The 17807-nt window shown below is 36.6% G+C and overlaps 1 protein-coding gene and 1 long non-coding RNA gene across 4 annotated transcripts in view; both read left to right on the forward strand.

Annotated features, from left to right (window-relative positions):
* Positions 1–17807, forward strand: part of NRG3 (neuregulin 3) — a 344543-nt gene that overhangs the window by 142560 nt on the left and 184176 nt on the right. The window lies entirely within an intron of this gene.
* Positions 10772–16690, forward strand: LOC128791642 (uncharacterized). 2 transcript variants are annotated; one of them, XR_008432102.1, is made up of 3 exons: positions 10772–12008; positions 14646–14823; positions 16558–16690. It is a non-coding gene; the product is annotated as an uncharacterized LOC128791642 (long non-coding RNA). The 2 variants fall into 2 exon arrangements; XR_008432101.1 differs by lacking the exon at positions 16558–16690 and adding an exon at positions 15435–15575 and having other exon boundaries at positions 10773–12008.

The following is a 17807-nucleotide window of genomic DNA, read 5'->3' on the forward strand; positions in this document are numbered from 1 at the left end:
ATTGTAAGGACCTTGGACACTGCAAGCAACAACTTGTTCAGAATCACTTTTATACTGCTAGGTTTGTCATTAATGGAGATAAACATTTAAATTTGACCCCTAAATGCTGTATCTCTACCTGGTTAGACTGAGTGTGTCTTTGTTAGAGTCAGTGCTGTAATGAGTGGGATGCAGGTGTTTTTCTGTCTGTAGCCTATAACAGCCTATAACAGTGCCTATAACAGCCTATAACAGCCAGAATGTACACATATAGAAAAATACAGTACTGATATACTGTAATTGTCCTCTAGTAAAAAAGCAATTTTTTATGGAATTCCCACTGCAATCAAAAAGAAAAATTTGAATACAGAATTATGAAGACTTAAAATGGTACTTTGTTCTTGGAATCAGGCTGCATTGTATATGCTTACTGAGTGATTTTGCATCTGTTCTGGGAGCAGAGCACCAATTTACTGAAATGGGAATTTGCCATGTGGAACAGCTGCAGACAGAGGACCTTGGATGAGCAAAAAACTTTTATCCACTTGGTCAGGTTTGAAGGGTATTAATAGATTATATTCTTAGAGAGTTGTTCTTGCTGTGTGTGCATGTCTAAGGATAAATATGATAATTATAAAGGGACAGAAAGAGAGATTTGGTAGCAATTAATAAATATTTGACTTACACCTTGGGCCTCTTCTGTATCCTCCTGACCCATCCTGGCAATGCCAACAGGCTCAGCTGGCAGCTCAAGCACCTTTCAGAGTTCATAGACTCCATGGTGCTGTTGTTGGAAGGGTGGCACGTGCCCATTTTCTGTCTCCAGTGGTCCCGTTGGCACCGGGGTGTGGTAGAGCGCTGGCTCTGGCTCGTTCCTGTTCTGTGGGATTCCTGCTTTGAACCCACAACTGTGGGGAGTGGGACCAAGGTGCACCCTTGGCCAAGGGCAGGGAGGAGGCTGTGTTACAGGAGGCCACTGGAAACACAGGAGATGAGATCAGAAGCAGCCCTGATCATGGATCTTCCACTCCTGTTCAGCTACAGAGGAGTGTCCTGAAGCCACAGGAATTTATTTTTTTTTAAAAAATTGTTTTTATTCTAAATTTAATTAAAAGTCTGTAATTCAATTTTTTATTCAAACTTCTGCATTTTACTCACTATCTCTTGGTGAAAAATTGCCTGGGATGTAAACTGGCAAGAGTTCTCCTGCGTGGTTAGGTAACAAACAAGATCCACTGGATGTTTTGTGCTATTTTAAAGCTGTGACTTCAGTGTTTATTTTCGTGAATGGTTTAACATGAGCTTGTTTTAAGGATAGGGTAGGTCATCGGTAGGGAAACTTCATATTTAGCTTCTCCATATGCTTAAATTTTTTCAATGTTGCCACCTTGAGAATTTCAGCTGAATGGTGAGGGTGCCTTAATTTGTAATTTACACCAAAAAAATCAAGTACACAGTCAACTCTGACACATCAGTGTTCAATGGAGTATTATGTAATCCAGGCTTTAAAAAGACCTGTTCAAGTTTTCTTTGTACAATTTTATTTTAAATACCCCATCTCAAGTCATTCTGTTTTTTTTTTTTTTCCTCAGTTTGGCTTGTGGGGTTGTGGGTTTTGGGCTCTTTTTATGACTCTTCCTACATTATTTTTTTCTTTTTTAATCCCTGCATTTTCTTTAGATAACCCATTTAGGACTGGAAAACACTGATTGAGCAAGTGGCTAAAACTTTTGAGGGGAGAAGAGGATTGTACTTTTAAATTTCTCCTCTGGAAGAAGCCATTAGGACTATTATGTATGCACAGGAAGCCTGGTGCACTCTTTATAGGTTTGAGTATGTTGGATGAGATATACCTTTCATCCTGTCTTCCTGTCCTCCATCTCTCCTTCAAGCAATAGAAAGCCTGAGTAAGTTTTCTGACAATGGAGAATGAAAGAATGGACTTACAAATGTACAGTAAACAAAACATCATTTCCAGTTGACCAAATTGCAGCAGGTTATACATCAGCATCTGAAGTGTGCTACTGTGCTTACAATCCCAGAGTTTTCAGATTTCATTGGACAGTCTGGTTTTGATGCATGAATGCTCTGGTGAATTCTGAGTTTGGTGGTCTTGCTCATATTTATGCATAAATTTTCCATTTTTACTTTTAGTTGATTAAAAAATTATACCAGCATTTCTCAGCTTTGTTTAAAATCTGTCATGAGAGCAAAAGAATTGAATCCCCATTTAATGAAAATGCAGTTTGGATAAATGTTTATATACTGTCAGGTTTTATTGTGAGTCTTCTGCATAATAGTAACTGCAATCCAGACATAGCCCTTGCTGTCAGTAAAAGCAGGAGAAAGGGATCAGACAGATGGAACTTCAGAACAGTTCTGAGCTTGGCATATGATATGTGCACTTAACCATAAGTTAAAAATCTAAAAAACTAAGAATATAATTTCCCTGGTCTAGATACATGGCTTGTTTTCTAGGCTTTGGCAGTCTGACCTAGGTGTTTTAAAATACGATCTACTCCATTTTGTGCATTCCCCCATCTTGTATTACACTGACACTTTTCAAGAATATAAGCCCAGGAAATAATTCGCTATTGAATAGCATAGAATACATTAAAAAATCTCACTCATGTCATAATATTCCAAGCATACTTTCATCAAAAGAATCCACTGTTTTAAGATGACACTGTAGCATACAGTTACAAGCTTTTAAAGGAGGAAGAAGGCTGTGCTTGGAATTTAGGATATTTTCCATGTCAAGGGCAATCAACAGAGCTCCTGTTATGAGAACGATTGTCTTATGAGCATTGCTGTAGCACATATCTAGATTATATTTGTGTAGTTGCATGCACCATTTTCTGGGATGTCTCTGCCTTTACTTTCATGTTTACTTTGGAAAGCCTGAAGCAAAGTTAAGATACAAAGTTAGGTATCTATTAGCTGTTGTTAAGCAGCTCCTTAGTAACTTTAATATAGATACCCCATTGTGTTATTACTCCATCACCTGTTTATTCAACAGTGCTCTCACAGACTGTGGTTGCTTTCAGCACTGTGATTGCTTCTTTAGCTGAAAAGGAATGGCCAGTGTGCCTAAAGTGTTGTGCCTGGTTCATCCTTTTCAAAGCTCAGCCTGTAGGAGGTCAGGAACTGGAATTCCTGAGAAGTCTGTTACAGGGAGTGCACTTTCCCAGGGGAGCATTAGCTTGCCCATGTTCATTTACTCTAGGTAGTGCTCATAATAAATTAAAACCTTTACTGCCTTAAGTAATATTAATATCATCTACAATGTGACTACTTCTGTCTTTTTTTATTGGAAACCATCATGCTTTTCTTATATAATTTTAGATATTTTTTTCACCTTCACAAAACAAGCAAATAAAAATCCCCAAAGACCGAACCAGAAAACAGTCCCCAAACCCAAAGCATTTCTGTGCATTCTCTTCCCCTGAAATAACAGGAACAGGTTGCATGGCTTTGTTGTCACATACCTGGTTTCTTGTTTTAAACCTTTTTAGATATGAACTGTGAAGAAAAGTGGTTCATAATCCTCAAGGTGAAATGGTCCAGGATATCTGTGGGACTCTTACTTGTTACCTAGGTATCCTAACTCTTTTCATATTATCCAGGCTTACATAATTTTTATAACTTGGTCTGAATTTTTTTGCAATCAACATTTAAGCCTTGAGTTTTTTTAATTGGATGCAGTTATTTAGAATAAAAACTAAATTAACTGGTCCAAATAGCAAATTTCACCTATATAAAATCAGTACTTTTTCAGTTATCCCTATTCTTTTTCTAACAGTCCTCTGAAATCAAGCCCCTTCAAGTCTGATATTATGGTATAAGAACTCAGTAAATAACAAACAGGTTTTTAAATGTAAATTGAGTCTTTTAAAGCCTCCCCAGATGCAATAGTGCAGGAACACATTATATGATATTCACATGAAACACAAGAACATCTGATTCATGCTTTCATAATTTAACATTCAGAAGATAGAGGCTCTTGAGAAATCTTCTTGTCAAAGTACTTTAATTATTGATTAATTTAGGCAGTATCAACACTCCATTTTACAGTGCTTTTTATTTACAGATTTTCCCCTAGCTTAATGCATTCAGCTCCTGCTGTAACTTCTATGGTAGAAAATACTTTCACCTTGCAGAATACATACACCAATTTAAAAGTCTTGTGAAAGCCAGCTACTTTCAAATATCTGCAAAACTAAAGGTTTTAATGCAGCAGTGTAATAGTTTTCATATCAAATGTCCTGGCAGATATTTTCCTGGATGTGTTTGCAGAAGTTCCCCCTTCACACATTAAAGGTTTTGGGTACTGCAGTAAGCCAGTGTTTATTCTGGTTGTTGCTGCTGTATCGTTCCTTCAAGCAGCTCTGCACACAGAGGTCACTGACAAAACTTCTGTTATCCATTTATCCCTCTAAAATATCTTCTAAAAATAGTTCTGTATTTGTTTCATTGTTTGGGGGAGGATACATTAATTTAGCAGTAAAATGAAATAGAGAATGAGGGAAAGCTTTGCACTTAATGATAGTTTTAAGTTTCTATAGCCTGTATTCATAGTGTTTCAGGTTTTATTTGCTTTCTGCTGAGCACCTTAGGCTATATACTCTAATACTTTTCCTTTGGAAAAAAAATTGATTACTAACCAGTGGGATTTCCTGGCTCCATTTCCATCTTTTGAAGTCATGAAATTTATGCACCTGCTTAAGGTTATGGTGAACATGTATTTTTCCAGTGGGAACAATAAGGTAAAAGTCATAATACTGTACAGGTAAAATGCACGCCCAGATAATTAAATTACACTCCAATTTAACAATTCACCTGTGATTCATTCAATTTAAGCAAGTATCTATGAAAGCAACATAAAAATCTTAGTTCCATTTTGTCTTGTTTGAAATGCTTATTCAAATTAATATTTTTGAAAGAATTTGAGGAAATAAAGGAGAAATTGCGTATATGTGCATCCAAAGTTCATGTTGGTGCTTAAGAAAATGAGTGTATTTTAAACCTGTGTCAGCAGGCAATACTGAAAAAACAGGGAATTATTTTTTATTTCCCAGCGTACTAAAGACTAATGTAAATCCATGTTCAGTTAATGTGAAGTATGGGAAAATGTAGTTACAGGCTTAGTGCATCCCCTTGCTTACATTTTATTTTTTTAAAGCCACACATCTGTAGTTCAGAGATAGTAGCATGAAATTAAACAGTTAATGCTTTCATTTAAGTATGTACAGTTACTTTCCAGACATAAGAGATGTGCATCCTTTTTTAGAACAACCAGTAATGTGAGTGAAACAAAAATATTTCTGGAAGCTTTAAGTAAACTGTCATCTTTTCCTGAGTTCTGGAAGAGAAAGAGGCCAAATTCAGCTCCCTTGGGATTTGGCAAGATCCCTTCAGCTGTTGAATCAAGAGTTGGGCTGTAACCTGGAATTTCAGTAGGGAGAAGTGAGAGATGTAGTTGCCAGCTCAGCAGTTGAGGTGGCTTTTTCTTCAGGCTGCTAATAATGCTTGGATTTCTTCATTTGGCACTTAAGTGGGAGATCAGGAACCAGTGCTGTGCTAACATTTATTTCCATGTCTCAGTATCAAGAATACTTAAATTTGGTGGAACCTTTCAGTTTTATCACCACTTTTTCTTGTGCCTACACGTGTTTCTGAAGCTGTATCTTGCCATCATAGTTTAGCAAGGCATCCTGGTTGTGTAGCACATCTCTGCTTGTAGAGAGGAGTCAAATCCAGTCTATACAAAATACAAACTTCTAGTAAGAACATTGATCTGTTAATAGGATAAATTGCCTCAAAGCTGCCTCCTGTTCCCTAATTCTAAAGCAAAATAAAGCCATGACATGCAGAAAGCTCAGTACATGCTGTCTGAAGCTGAATACAAGATGAAGTGGTATATCCTGAAAATTGGAAAACCACAAATTGGTTAAGTCATTCCACTGCTCTGTCAAATTATAAGAACTGGGTTTTTTCCCCCTCTTTATTTTCCAAGACCCCAGTGGAAGAAGGTTTGTGTAGCTTTTATAGTATACACAAAGAATTTGTAGAAAAAGAAACCATACCTTAAAATGTATGGGTGCAAATATTGATGGCATATATGGCATCTGTCTTGAAGCTAACGTATGCAAATATTCTGCCATCAAACTCTGCTTTTAAATTAACTTGGAAATGAGTTAGATTTGTTGTTGTTTTTACCTCCCTTAGGCAAGAAGGAATTTGTGAAGTGCATAATGCAGACATCTGAAATCTCTCATTTAAATTCTCATCTCTGCCAGTGTCTTAAGTACACTGAAAGCAATAGCATTTCCAATGTAATCCTATCTGCAGACATTCTCCCAGAAGATCTGGAAAAAAATCTCGCTAGAAGAAGAAATAAGCTCTGGACAATTGAGTCCTTTAAATAGAAATATATGCCAACTATATCAAAATGCTAAATACCAGAACTTTAATCTACCAGCACTCTAGATGCATCTAAATGAGAACAAACAAAGCCAACCACCTGTTTCCTCTATCCTTTACTGCTAAGAAAACCCTTCCTGCTCTCTCAAATAGGAAGAGGGGAAGTGAGGCAAAAATATGTGGATCCTGTAATGCTGTGTAAAGTGGGGCATCTGAGATTAGGCAGGTGAACTGTTTTCTGTGATTTGTATTGAATAGATAAATATTCTGGTCCTTATCCTGTACCCATAAACGTAGTGTTTGAATTTTAAACGTGTTCCTTGAAGTTATTCCAGTGCAGAGGGGTGAACTCTTTAGGCAACCTGCTGACAGTATATAATAAGCAGCAGATTTAGATAAAGTCTCTTCAGAGATAATGCCAGGAGCATGTAATGAAACACCTTTTGGGCTGTGTTTGTGCCTCATCAGGCACAAACTTTGTTGGATAGAAAACTGCAGTAGTCACAAGAATTGTCCTGTTGAAGAAGCCACTGTGAGAAGCTTCGGGTAATATCTGCACTCTCACTTGGATCAGCACACAGATCTGAGGTCCAACTCCAAGCACTTAAGATAGTTATAATAGCCCAATGATGCCTGGTTAATTAATTAAATGCAAAGGATATTGACAGGGGAATACAAAGTCAGATTATCTGTGGAACTGCTTCTGCAAGGGAAGCATTTGCTATAAAGCTATATAAGTTTATAAACTTTGCATCAGGTGCTGAATATTTTTTAGAAAACAGCAGTTCTTGGTCTTTTGGTGAATGTATACAATCTTTGCAGCAAGCATTTTGTCTGAACCTTTCCTATTTTATGCTTTAGCCTGAATTCATGAGGCAAATTTATTGTATTTTTTAAAAGCATCTTAAAAAATAACATCTGGAAACTAATACTTTTTTGTTTGCTAGTTTTTATTAAAAGTTTTTTGAGGACAGAGGGAGAAACATTTAGAAATTAAATAAAGCCTAAATTTGATCTTACTGGTCTCAGCAAGGTCTTCACAGGCAGGCCACATTCCTTTGGCCTCATTTCACACAAAAATATGTGGTGTTTTGGTTTTTTTAGCATTTTGGGTTTTGTTTTCTTGTTTATGTTGGCTATTTTGAAAAGTAAAAACCAGATGAATAAATACAGTATCTGAAGTGACAGGGGGCTGAAGTTGATGGGATCGCTCTGGCAGACTCTTTGAGGCTGCTGAATGGAACTTGGCGTGGGAGCTGCACTTGTGTCAGGCTGCCCTTCAATTCTGCCCTTCCTCTTTATGTCCATTTATTTTAATTTCTCTTCAATCTTTCGGTCCCCTCTAACACCGTTAAGGTAATAGTGAAGTTCTGACTTTCAGGGTCCAATCCCATCAGAAATTGAAAGGAGGGGTAGTGTGAAGTCCTCGTACAATGGCTGTCCTGGATGGGCATTCCCAGTGGACTGGCTTCTGGAGGAATTTTCAGCTTTCTGCTTAAATTTTTCACTGTGACTGGATCTCCCAGGAGAGTTTGTGATGATGACCAAATCCTAAAAATTGAGTTTTTTGCTAATCTTATTAGGGTAATACTAGCAGAAGCCTGAAACAGACTTTCACCCCTCACTCCCTTCAATTGGAGAAGTTTATTTCAAACATTATCTTAATAAATTTGTAAGGTGGGTAACATACCAATTATAAGGCTGTGGTTGCTGGCTGAGGTTAGGGCAGCAGGGTGACCATGTGCTGATTGTCTTGAGGACTCTGGAGGACAAGGTGGAGAATGAGAACTCTGAGTTAGTATAGACAGAACATGGGAAAATAAAATCGTGACTTGATGGATTAATAAGTCAGCAACAGTTGAATGAGACCAACTGCTTAAATATAGAGGTTTTTCCCTTTAAGCACCATCAGAGTCTTTGTGGACTGAGGAAAATCACATGGAAGGGAATGCTGTTCATACATCTGTGGTGCTACTTCCATGTAATTTTCTGCTGTTTCCATGTGACTTACTATCTCAAAACCAGTGCAGAAATCATTGGCACTTCATGTTGCTGCATTGTCCAAGGTCTACATCATTTTTTGGTCTTACTTAGAACAATGGTCCTTTTGTTTTGTAGAGCATCCAGCATGCTACCAAAGCTACCAGCTCTATGTACTAAATCAGTTGCTATGAGGGAGCAGCAGCAGAGCTTGATGTTATAGCTGCTCTGGCAGTGCTGATGTGAGATACTGATCATGTGTGATACAGACAAAATGCACTCAAAAAGCACAGCATCATTTCCATGTTGCAGTGTTGGATCAAATCATATAAGATGTTGTCAAAAAGGACTGTAGTAGCTTTGCCTTTTCTGTTACTTTGACCATTTTGATCATTCCATTTGGGAAAGAGATATTTTTCTCGTGGTTATCTATAGAGGTGATAAGTTTATTGGGTTTATTGTTGGTTTTTAGGAGTGGTGCTGAGGGTTTACCTCTTTACATTGGAACTTTAAAATTCTCCTGGAACCAGGAGTTTCTAACACAGCAAAACAAATTTCTGTCAAAAAAACCATGATTTTCCTGAAAGTCAGGAAGGAAATAGCAGCAACAACTAAAATTTAATGAGGGTTTATTTTTTTGCTCTCTTTTGGAAAGAGCTAGCAAGTTCTCGTAGCATTATTTTTAAAATGCTCACTCTTGTAAAACCCTGAGCACTCTGTGTTTGAATAATAATGATTTACAGCAGTGGAAATGTTTGGTACACTGCACAAAAGATTTTTATATCTATCTCATTTTTGCAAGTAATGCACAGTAGAATATTTCCTAATAGAAGAAAATGGACAAGATAGTGGCAATATATTCAACATGTTAGCAAAAAATAGACTGTATGAATTTTAAATAAAGCACAAAGTTAATTCATTATGCATTAGGGATAACTATATTTGCCAGGATGAAATTTCTAGTAAATCTTATTATTTGCTGAATCAAGATGATTGTGCTCTTGTCCAGAGTGACCTTCTCTCTTTGGTTAGTTTGATCTGCTCATGATGTAAACATAAATCAGAAAACAAGGTGCTGCATGTTGACAGAACTGAAATTAATTTTTTATTTTTTAAAAAATACCGTTACAGAATTATCCCAAGTGTTGTGTTTTGTTGGGTTAGATAGAAGGATGACACTGCTGTGTCTGTAGCTGCATCTGGTAGTTTTTTCATGGTTTTCAAAGGTAAGTTTCTCTGTTCTGGATTTTGTCTTCTCACAGTTATTTTCAATAATCCACAATCACACCACACATTTTATGAAACCATACAGATCACAGGTCTGTATTAGTCATCCCAAGTGCATTCATTCTGTTTAAATGTTCATTTCAACTTACTTGTCTGGCATTTTGTCATAGATGTCTAGCAGTAATCTGAGGCTCACCACAGCATAAAAAAAGTTTCTCTTAATCTTTTAATTATTTGTTCAGTTAAATCCCTTTCTGAACTAGATCCTGGCAGTGTGTCCTGAGAGCCATAGTGTCCCCAGGGTCTTACTGGGAAAATGGTCACTGTAACCCAGTTTCACCCCAACTATTCTCATCCTGAGTTCATGCTGCATAGAAGGGACCAGTGTTCTATTCCTCTCTTGGTGAAAGTCCTTGTAGGGCAAAAGTATTTCCTCCAGCAGAGAAAATTAATCAAGATTAATTTTGCTTAGGGATTAGGTGGTGTAACCTGATAAGAATTATCATGGTTAATTCTGGGACGCAGTTTTTAGGTGTAGAGAGAACTGCAGCATTATGTGACAGAATGAGCTTACATCAATTGGAAGGAAACATGGATTCATGTCTAATGAATAATTGTTCACCAAAGGATCAGAGTTACATAATTATGTAGTAGAAAAGAAAAACTACAATCTTGGCCTTTCACTACTTGACAATGTTTGCAGAGTAGCCAGGAAGAAGGCTTAGTGTCTGTAAGTAGGCAAAATTCCAGATAAGCTTTTCCAATATTGCTTGCCTTGAAATTCAGCTGTTCTCTATAGTAAAAACCAGCAAGATGGAGTACCCACCAGTTTTTTTTCACCAACTTAATCTGTTGACATTTCTGAAAACAGGCAAGTAATATATGAAAAATAAATGTAAACTTTTTTTCCCCTTTATAAATAAAAAGTTTGTAAATAAAAGGCCTTTGTAGGCTGTGTTGTACAAGCGAGAGCTGTTAAAAAAACTGACTTGAATGAGTTCTCAGTCAGTTAGAAGCTTGCATTATAATTTACCATTGTAGTTTTCATGTTAATTACTGACACATGTAAGCTTTTGCAGGTCTCTTTAATGCTTTATTAGTGTTCTGTGGGGAGTAAGGAGATTGACATTTTTTGTTTAGCATCATCCTTAGAGCATAGATGTTAGTTTTCATTATATTTCTGTTACACAAAAGTGTCAATAAATATCTTTATTATCATCCAAAAAGCCTGGATATGCAAGTGCTATTCTCCTTTCCATTTATACTCAGCTGGAATAACAGGGAGATCTAATAGTCATATGAAAAATTTACAATTATGAGTCCTAAAATGATTAGGTAGTTTGTATGTAGCTAATAGGAACTGTGTTATGCTTTATGATAATTAGGTACTGGATTGCTATTTCTTTTAAAAAGGTGTACAAGTGTAAAAATGAAAGTATATCCATTTTCTTAGGAGGAGTTTCTGGAGTTGACACTGGAGTTGACTGAAACACACTGTTTCATTGTGCTGGAGAATTCTTGATCTTTAGTCAAAATCCAGAGGTACATTCCTGGGATATCTGTTGGAAGAATCTGTGATATGTATTAAATCTCACTGGTTTGCTTGCTTCTTTTTAGCAGTGACTTAATTCTGGGCTTTTCAGGAATAGTCATCTGCTCCTAAAATAGGCAACAGCTTTTAACCCCTAATGATTATTGACCAGCTGACATCTATACTTTCTGTCTGTCCTCTTTGAATGCAGAGTCAAAGTTCATTTGAAGCAGTTGTTTTGCCTTTTTGCCTGTCTTGGTATTTAGACTGCAGTAAATCTGAGACTTTGAACCCCTTCTGGTAGAAGTTTGCACTTGCCATGGGGACATCTTGATCTCAGGGAATTTGTAGATCAAAAAAACACTGTCACAGTCAGAGATTTCCATACATTTCAACCTGTCTTTGACTTCTCTGTGTGCTTAGAATATCTTTATGCCATAACAACTTCCTTATAAAATAGAATATTTTGTATTATTGCCTCTCAAACACACAACTCCAGTGACTTTGTGAAGTAGGCTTATTAACCAACACAATAGTGTTGAAAATTGATGATTGAAACATATTTCAGTTGTGTCTGATGGACAAAATTAGGAGGAGCCATCCAATATACTTTTTGGCAGCCAAGCTTATTATCTGCAGTTTGACCTGATAAATCCTTACGAGGTAGGGCTTTGTCTTGTGGTGAGCTGGATGTTGGTTGTTAAGGAGTGATGGCTGTGCAGGTCTGCTGGGGGAGCTGTCTGGTCTGTGTTGTCACACCAGGGGGAAGGCACATGCTGCACTGCAGGTTGCTGCAGTTTCCTCTGACGTTACATTAATCTGAGCCTGATCAGTGTCTTAAATACTATCTAATCACAGCAGTAGCTAAGTAAGTAATGAGAAATGGCTTTTAATGGAATAGATTCTATATGTATCACTCGCTGAAATTTTGCCTACAATCTTATCTTGGATGCTAATATTTTGGGAGTTGGTCTTGCAGCCTGTTCCCATTTATCTATTAGTTTCCTTTTCCTAACCTTATAAAGCAATCTGTCAAACCAGCAAGGTCAGATGTAAATCTTCATGACTGAAGACTGCATTGTCTCTTGACTTCAGATTTTATAGATACTTCTGTTTACAGATATTATCTTTTTTTACCTCTTGCTGGAACTGAATCCTTTGTGATTGCCATTTTGTTGTCTTAGATACGATCAAGCAAAAAAAGCATCCTTTATGGATATAAACAAACACCAAATCAATTTTCTGCTTTTGCATTTGTCTCTTTTAGGATCTGGTCTTAAGAACAAACAAATGTAAACAGGGAAATGGCTTATTTATAGCCTCTTTTAAGCCTGAGGGTTTTTTTGTCAAGGTTTTTTGTTATCATTGGGATCAGTCCATCTAAAAGGTTTTGTTGATCAGTGAAGGTACTGCATGGCAGTGCTGGTTAATCCTGGGTCAGTAGTGCTAAGAACATCCACAAACTCATATTCCATCTAGCCCCACATGGATTTGCTATACCAGGAACATGAGTACTTAGTTCAGTTCAGGCACCAGGGTTCCACATTCCCAAGTTCTGTGCATGGAATGTTTTCCCTTACATGTGGCATTGTGATGCAGTAATGAGGGTGTAATTCTGCAGCCATGAACAGATCCACCAGTAACTACTCAGTGTCGGTGCCTCTTATAAAACCAGGCACACAAACCGGTACAACCCAATATTTATTAAATGTTTGCTTTCTGCTGCTGTCAACACTTACTAATTACTACTGCAACTATTCATTACTTGCAAATGGGCTTTTTGGGTTTTATTGTAATTAAATAATAGCTCTTTATATTCCCTGTGACAAATCATTATGAATTAGTGAACTTATCTCCTCACCTCTTTCTCTTCCCTCTTTAATTTAAGATATTGCATATGATTCTATGTTTTAGCTTACATTTGTATCTGCAAAGGAATTTCAAAGTGTGGACCTTGATTTTTACACAAATACACAATTCCATATCATTGTGCAAAGTCTTTAGTTTAGATGTTATTTCAGCAATAGAACATTTATTTGAAATAACAATTAGAACTATGACCCATAAATATTGGGTGCAACCAGTGACTGAAAGCATGAAGTGAAGAATATATATAGAACAGGAAACTGTAAATGCTGTTATGTAAACCCATTAAATATATCAATTATTTAAAATAAAGTTAAATATATTAGTCTTAAATTTAACTATGATATTGACTTTCTTGGAAGTCCATGGAGAGAGCAGGTGACTGACATATTTTATAGAAAACTCAAATCCACGTCAAGTACAAGAGCAATTGTTAATGTAAAGGAAAATAGCATTTTTATTTTCAGTCATTTGACTAGAGAGAAGCTTGCTGTGAGCAGGACAGAGACTCCTGCAGAGCTGCAAAGAGCCATCCAGTGGAAAATGCACTTTGAGGATGTTCTTTGGACTCCCAGTAATGAAGTCTTGAGATATCATCTCTGTTGATATGCCCTCCTGAATAAACATAGTAATTACTGCTGTTAAAACAGCAAATACTATCTGAGCAGCAATCCTATAACCTCAGTTCATGTTTCAAAACAGACAAGGAAAGTAAGTTTATCTTCAGCAATTAAGAGCCAAAACAGTAATTCAGCACATTTGTCTGTATCATGTCCCCTGATCTCCTGAAACCATCAAAAAAACTTCACTGGAGTGGGCTTCACAGTATGAATGATCCAATAGGATAAATTATATTTGTTAAAGTTTTTAAAAGTTCAGGAATTAACAAACTGTGACAAAGACAGACTCAAGGAGGGCATTTTTCTTGATCTGGTGTTAAATGTTATAGTACTTACTAGCTTTCAAAAATTGGCTGCTGTGTTCTGAGGTGCAGAACTTGGATACAATGCATAGCAATAAGTTTCTGCTGGTTTAGCATTTATGTAGATAGCATAAAGAAACAGTAAATTATAAGCAATAAAAGTCCAATGAAAAACACGGTATGAAAATATATTGCATATAAGAGCATTTCCCTTTTCTGAAGTACATATGTGGAGCAGCAACAAGATCTCATATGTTGGAGAAAACTTCATCCAATAGCTCTATAGTCATCCAAAAGTGATTAGATTACTCTTTTTTACCACACTTTCTCTCTCCAGAGCTCCTTATGTGAAAAGTAATTCCTAAATTTCAGACTCCAAACTCTATAGCGAAGTGACATAATTTCAGTAATTACTGAATGTCTTATCATGAAGAAAGATTAGGTTTTCCATTTAGTTTTGCACATGGCAAATGTTTTAATATTATATTTTTTCTTAGCAATAGGAAAAATGCTAAAGCAGACCTTGTGACAGATCGCTGGCTAAGTGCAGTGTCTGTGCATGTGCGTTTATGTGTCACACAGCTGCCTTCTGAACAGAGGGGCTCAGAGGAGCTCCTCTTGACATGTTCAGTTTTAGGTGAACCTCCTGCAGACAATTCCCTGTGCTCACTCCACACATGCTATTTACTATTTACACTCATGCTTTTCTTTTCCTAGATGGATTTGTCCAATCCATTTGCAGGGGATGGGCCCTGCAAGGACCCTCTGTGCTATTGAAAAGATAATCATTTAATCTTGGTCCTGTGAGTCCAAAATCAGTACATGCTCAGAAGAATCAAAGCCTTGTCAATTATCAGGCTATCACAATGTACTTTTGGAAGATTTTTCATGGCAGGTAAAATACTTCAGGGTTGGTGTTTTTTTTGTTTTGCTTTTTAACAGAATTAGCAACTCAGGTAATTAAGCTTACATTAGATCAAATAAATGAGCTCTGAGAGTGAAGTTAAAAGCTGAGTGTTTGTCAGCCTAATTGTAACAAATTGTTGGTCTGACACATAAGGTTAACAGCAGCTAAAAGCTTAGAAGGGAAAAAATATCACTCAATCAATGGGGGAATCCTTTAAAGAAAAGCTTTGCTGGGCTTGGGTGTGTGAGGGAAGCAGGGCACACACCAGAGGACAAAGAGAAATTTTGACTTGATATTTAAGAATGTTTAAAGATTATAAAACCCCCAAATGTACAAAATTTAATTAGAAGCTAATGATTTGGCTTTGTGGGGAGCTGAAGAGAGCAGAATTGGGAATGGCTTGTTTGAAATGTGACCTTGCTGTCAGGGTTTCGCATAAGCTGTTAAATGCATGCAAAGAACTGCCACAAAATCAATGAAATAAAACATTGCAGTGGTCCTGTATGGAAGCATAAATTACTATTTTAATTTTCAATCAATAAGAAAACAGATAACCCTGAAGCAGTAAAACATGACCTGCACACAGATCTTCATTGCAGGACAAAAGAGAACACAACAGATACCCATAAAACTCTCATAGATGTTTTCAAGAACAATTCTGGCTGCATCAAACAGGCAGAACAATGCTGGTTCTGTGTAATGAACGGATCTGCTCCTGATTGGGAATATCTGCTCACCGAATAAAGCAACTTTCTTCATAGTTTATCATTTTTCGAATCTTTTTGACAGCTGGCTTTAGAATTTGCTTTGGATGTCCTTGTTTTGTTGCGAAGTTTGTGGGTCTGGGCAGCATTTGAAAAAAGTGTCTGGTCTAGCCCTGAAAAGGTGTCAGGATGGTGCTGCCCAAAAGGCACTAAAGAGTAGCACAGAGAACTTTATTGGAGGCCATAGTTTTACAAATCTTTAGCCTTGATTTTTGCCATAATTATTAGTTTATGATAGTGTTTCATGTCTTGCTTGAACGAGTTAAATAGACTATTTCTGTTGAGAACGTAAATTTATTAGAGTAAAATCTGATTGCTTTTTAATTTGAGTGTGAAAGTAAGGGAGCTTGAAAATCTAACCCATTGATACATTGAGTTAATTTCAAGGCCTATTTTTAGGACAGTATAGAATAAGTGTGAATTGCGTTTGCCTGTGTTTCCAGATGGTCAGCACACAGTTTGAATTGCTTTAGTCACTTGGCTTATATTGAAAGGCTCCTCTGAGTACCCAGTGTTTGGTTTTGACTGGAAGTAATTTAATGTCTGATTCACAGCTACTGAGATCTGAAACTGAGCAAGATTTCTGCACGTGCTGTAAATTGTAACACCCTTGTAGACTATTTGCTTATCCCATAAATTCTGCTTTCAAGATACCCACAGAGGCATAAAACTATTAACTAAGACAAAAGTTTTCAAATTTGCCAGCAATCCTGATTAACTGGGGAGGTCCCAGCTGACTGGAAGGTGAAGTGGGAGAAGCTTGTGGTCCTTGTGGTTGGCTGGAAGGACTTGGGGTCCCTGTGCAGCTTGTAACTAAATTCAGGGTGGAAAACAGCTGATATGTGTAGGATCAGTGTCACCAGGGCTTTGTGGGTTAATAATAAGGCTCTTAGTTTTGTACTGTATGATTATTTATGTATTATAAAGCACCTCATCCATATGATTTTTTTTTTTACAGAATTTCAGATTTGAATGAAACCAGAATGGAAGTAAATGCAACTTATTTCCATTTATCTGATTTTTGCAACAATTCTATCCAACCAAGGAGTTAGCATAATTTCTTTTCTGAGACACAAATTTGTCCAAATGAAACAAATCAGTCATAAACTCACTGGAGGGTTCAGTGTGTGTCTTCCTGACTTTGTAACAAAGCTCAAAACAAAGCTCAAAACGAGTGACAAAGATGCATGTGACTTCATAGCCTAGAATTCTACCTATAAAGGGATCATGTGGTTGTACCTATAAAGGGATCGTGTGACCTCTTGCTTCTGTCAGTGAAACTGTCCTTTAAAGAACTTCTTGTTCACATTTTTTAAAATTCTATCTTTATATAGCAGAATAAATAGTTTGTGATTTTATTGTGAGCTGTTTTTGCCAAATTAATGCTTTGCGATAATCCTAGCATGGAGCTTGTGCTGCTAAATTCTTCCCATCTTCCTTGCCAGAACAAAACAAGGTACCTCTTTCCCAAGCATGTTATTTATAAAAAATAAGGACAGATAAATAACTGGTGAAACAAAGCAGAAATTTTAGGGAGGAATTTGCAAACCCTGAAGTGAATTTTTTCTTTATATTACTGATTTTATGACCACTTATCCAATATCTTTTGTTAATTTACTCTCAATATGCACATCAATGTGTTCTTGTGTATTTAAAATTTAGTTTGGGTTTCATTTAGAATCTATATTTTAAAGGACAATAATGTTAATTAGAGCAAAAGGGACTTTAAAAATTGAAGTTGAAATAACAAAAATTCTATCCTTTCCCCTTACTTTTGGTGTCCCATTAGTTTTGTATCTTTGTAACTTTAAATATTTGTACTTAGAAAAATACCAGCAATGTACATTAAAAACCAAGGCACACAAAGTTAGTATTTGTGTTTTGCTGAATTTCTATGTGTGAAAATAGCCTTCAGGTTTCTGATGTGAGGTTGTTCCTACAGTTTTTCCTATCTGTTGAGAAGTATTCCATCTTCTCTCTGGAATGGTATTAACAAATGTGGCTTGGAAGGTAATTTTGCACACGTTACTGGAAATTGTGTGATTTTCCTACCCTTCTCAAGCAGCCCTCATTATCAGCAAATAATAAAAGTTATTTTATTATCTCGCCTTGTCAAATAATCTCTGAGGCTCAATGTGCCAGTGATACACAGCCATATATGTTTGATACCAAGAATTTTCTAACCCCCTTTTTTTCATTAATCTTCAT

Source organism: Vidua chalybeata, chromosome 8, assembly GCF_026979565.1.
Source record: "Vidua chalybeata isolate OUT-0048 chromosome 8, bVidCha1 merged haplotype, whole genome shotgun sequence".
In the NCBI taxonomy this organism is placed as follows: Eukaryota; Metazoa; Chordata; class Aves; order Passeriformes; family Viduidae; genus Vidua; species Vidua chalybeata.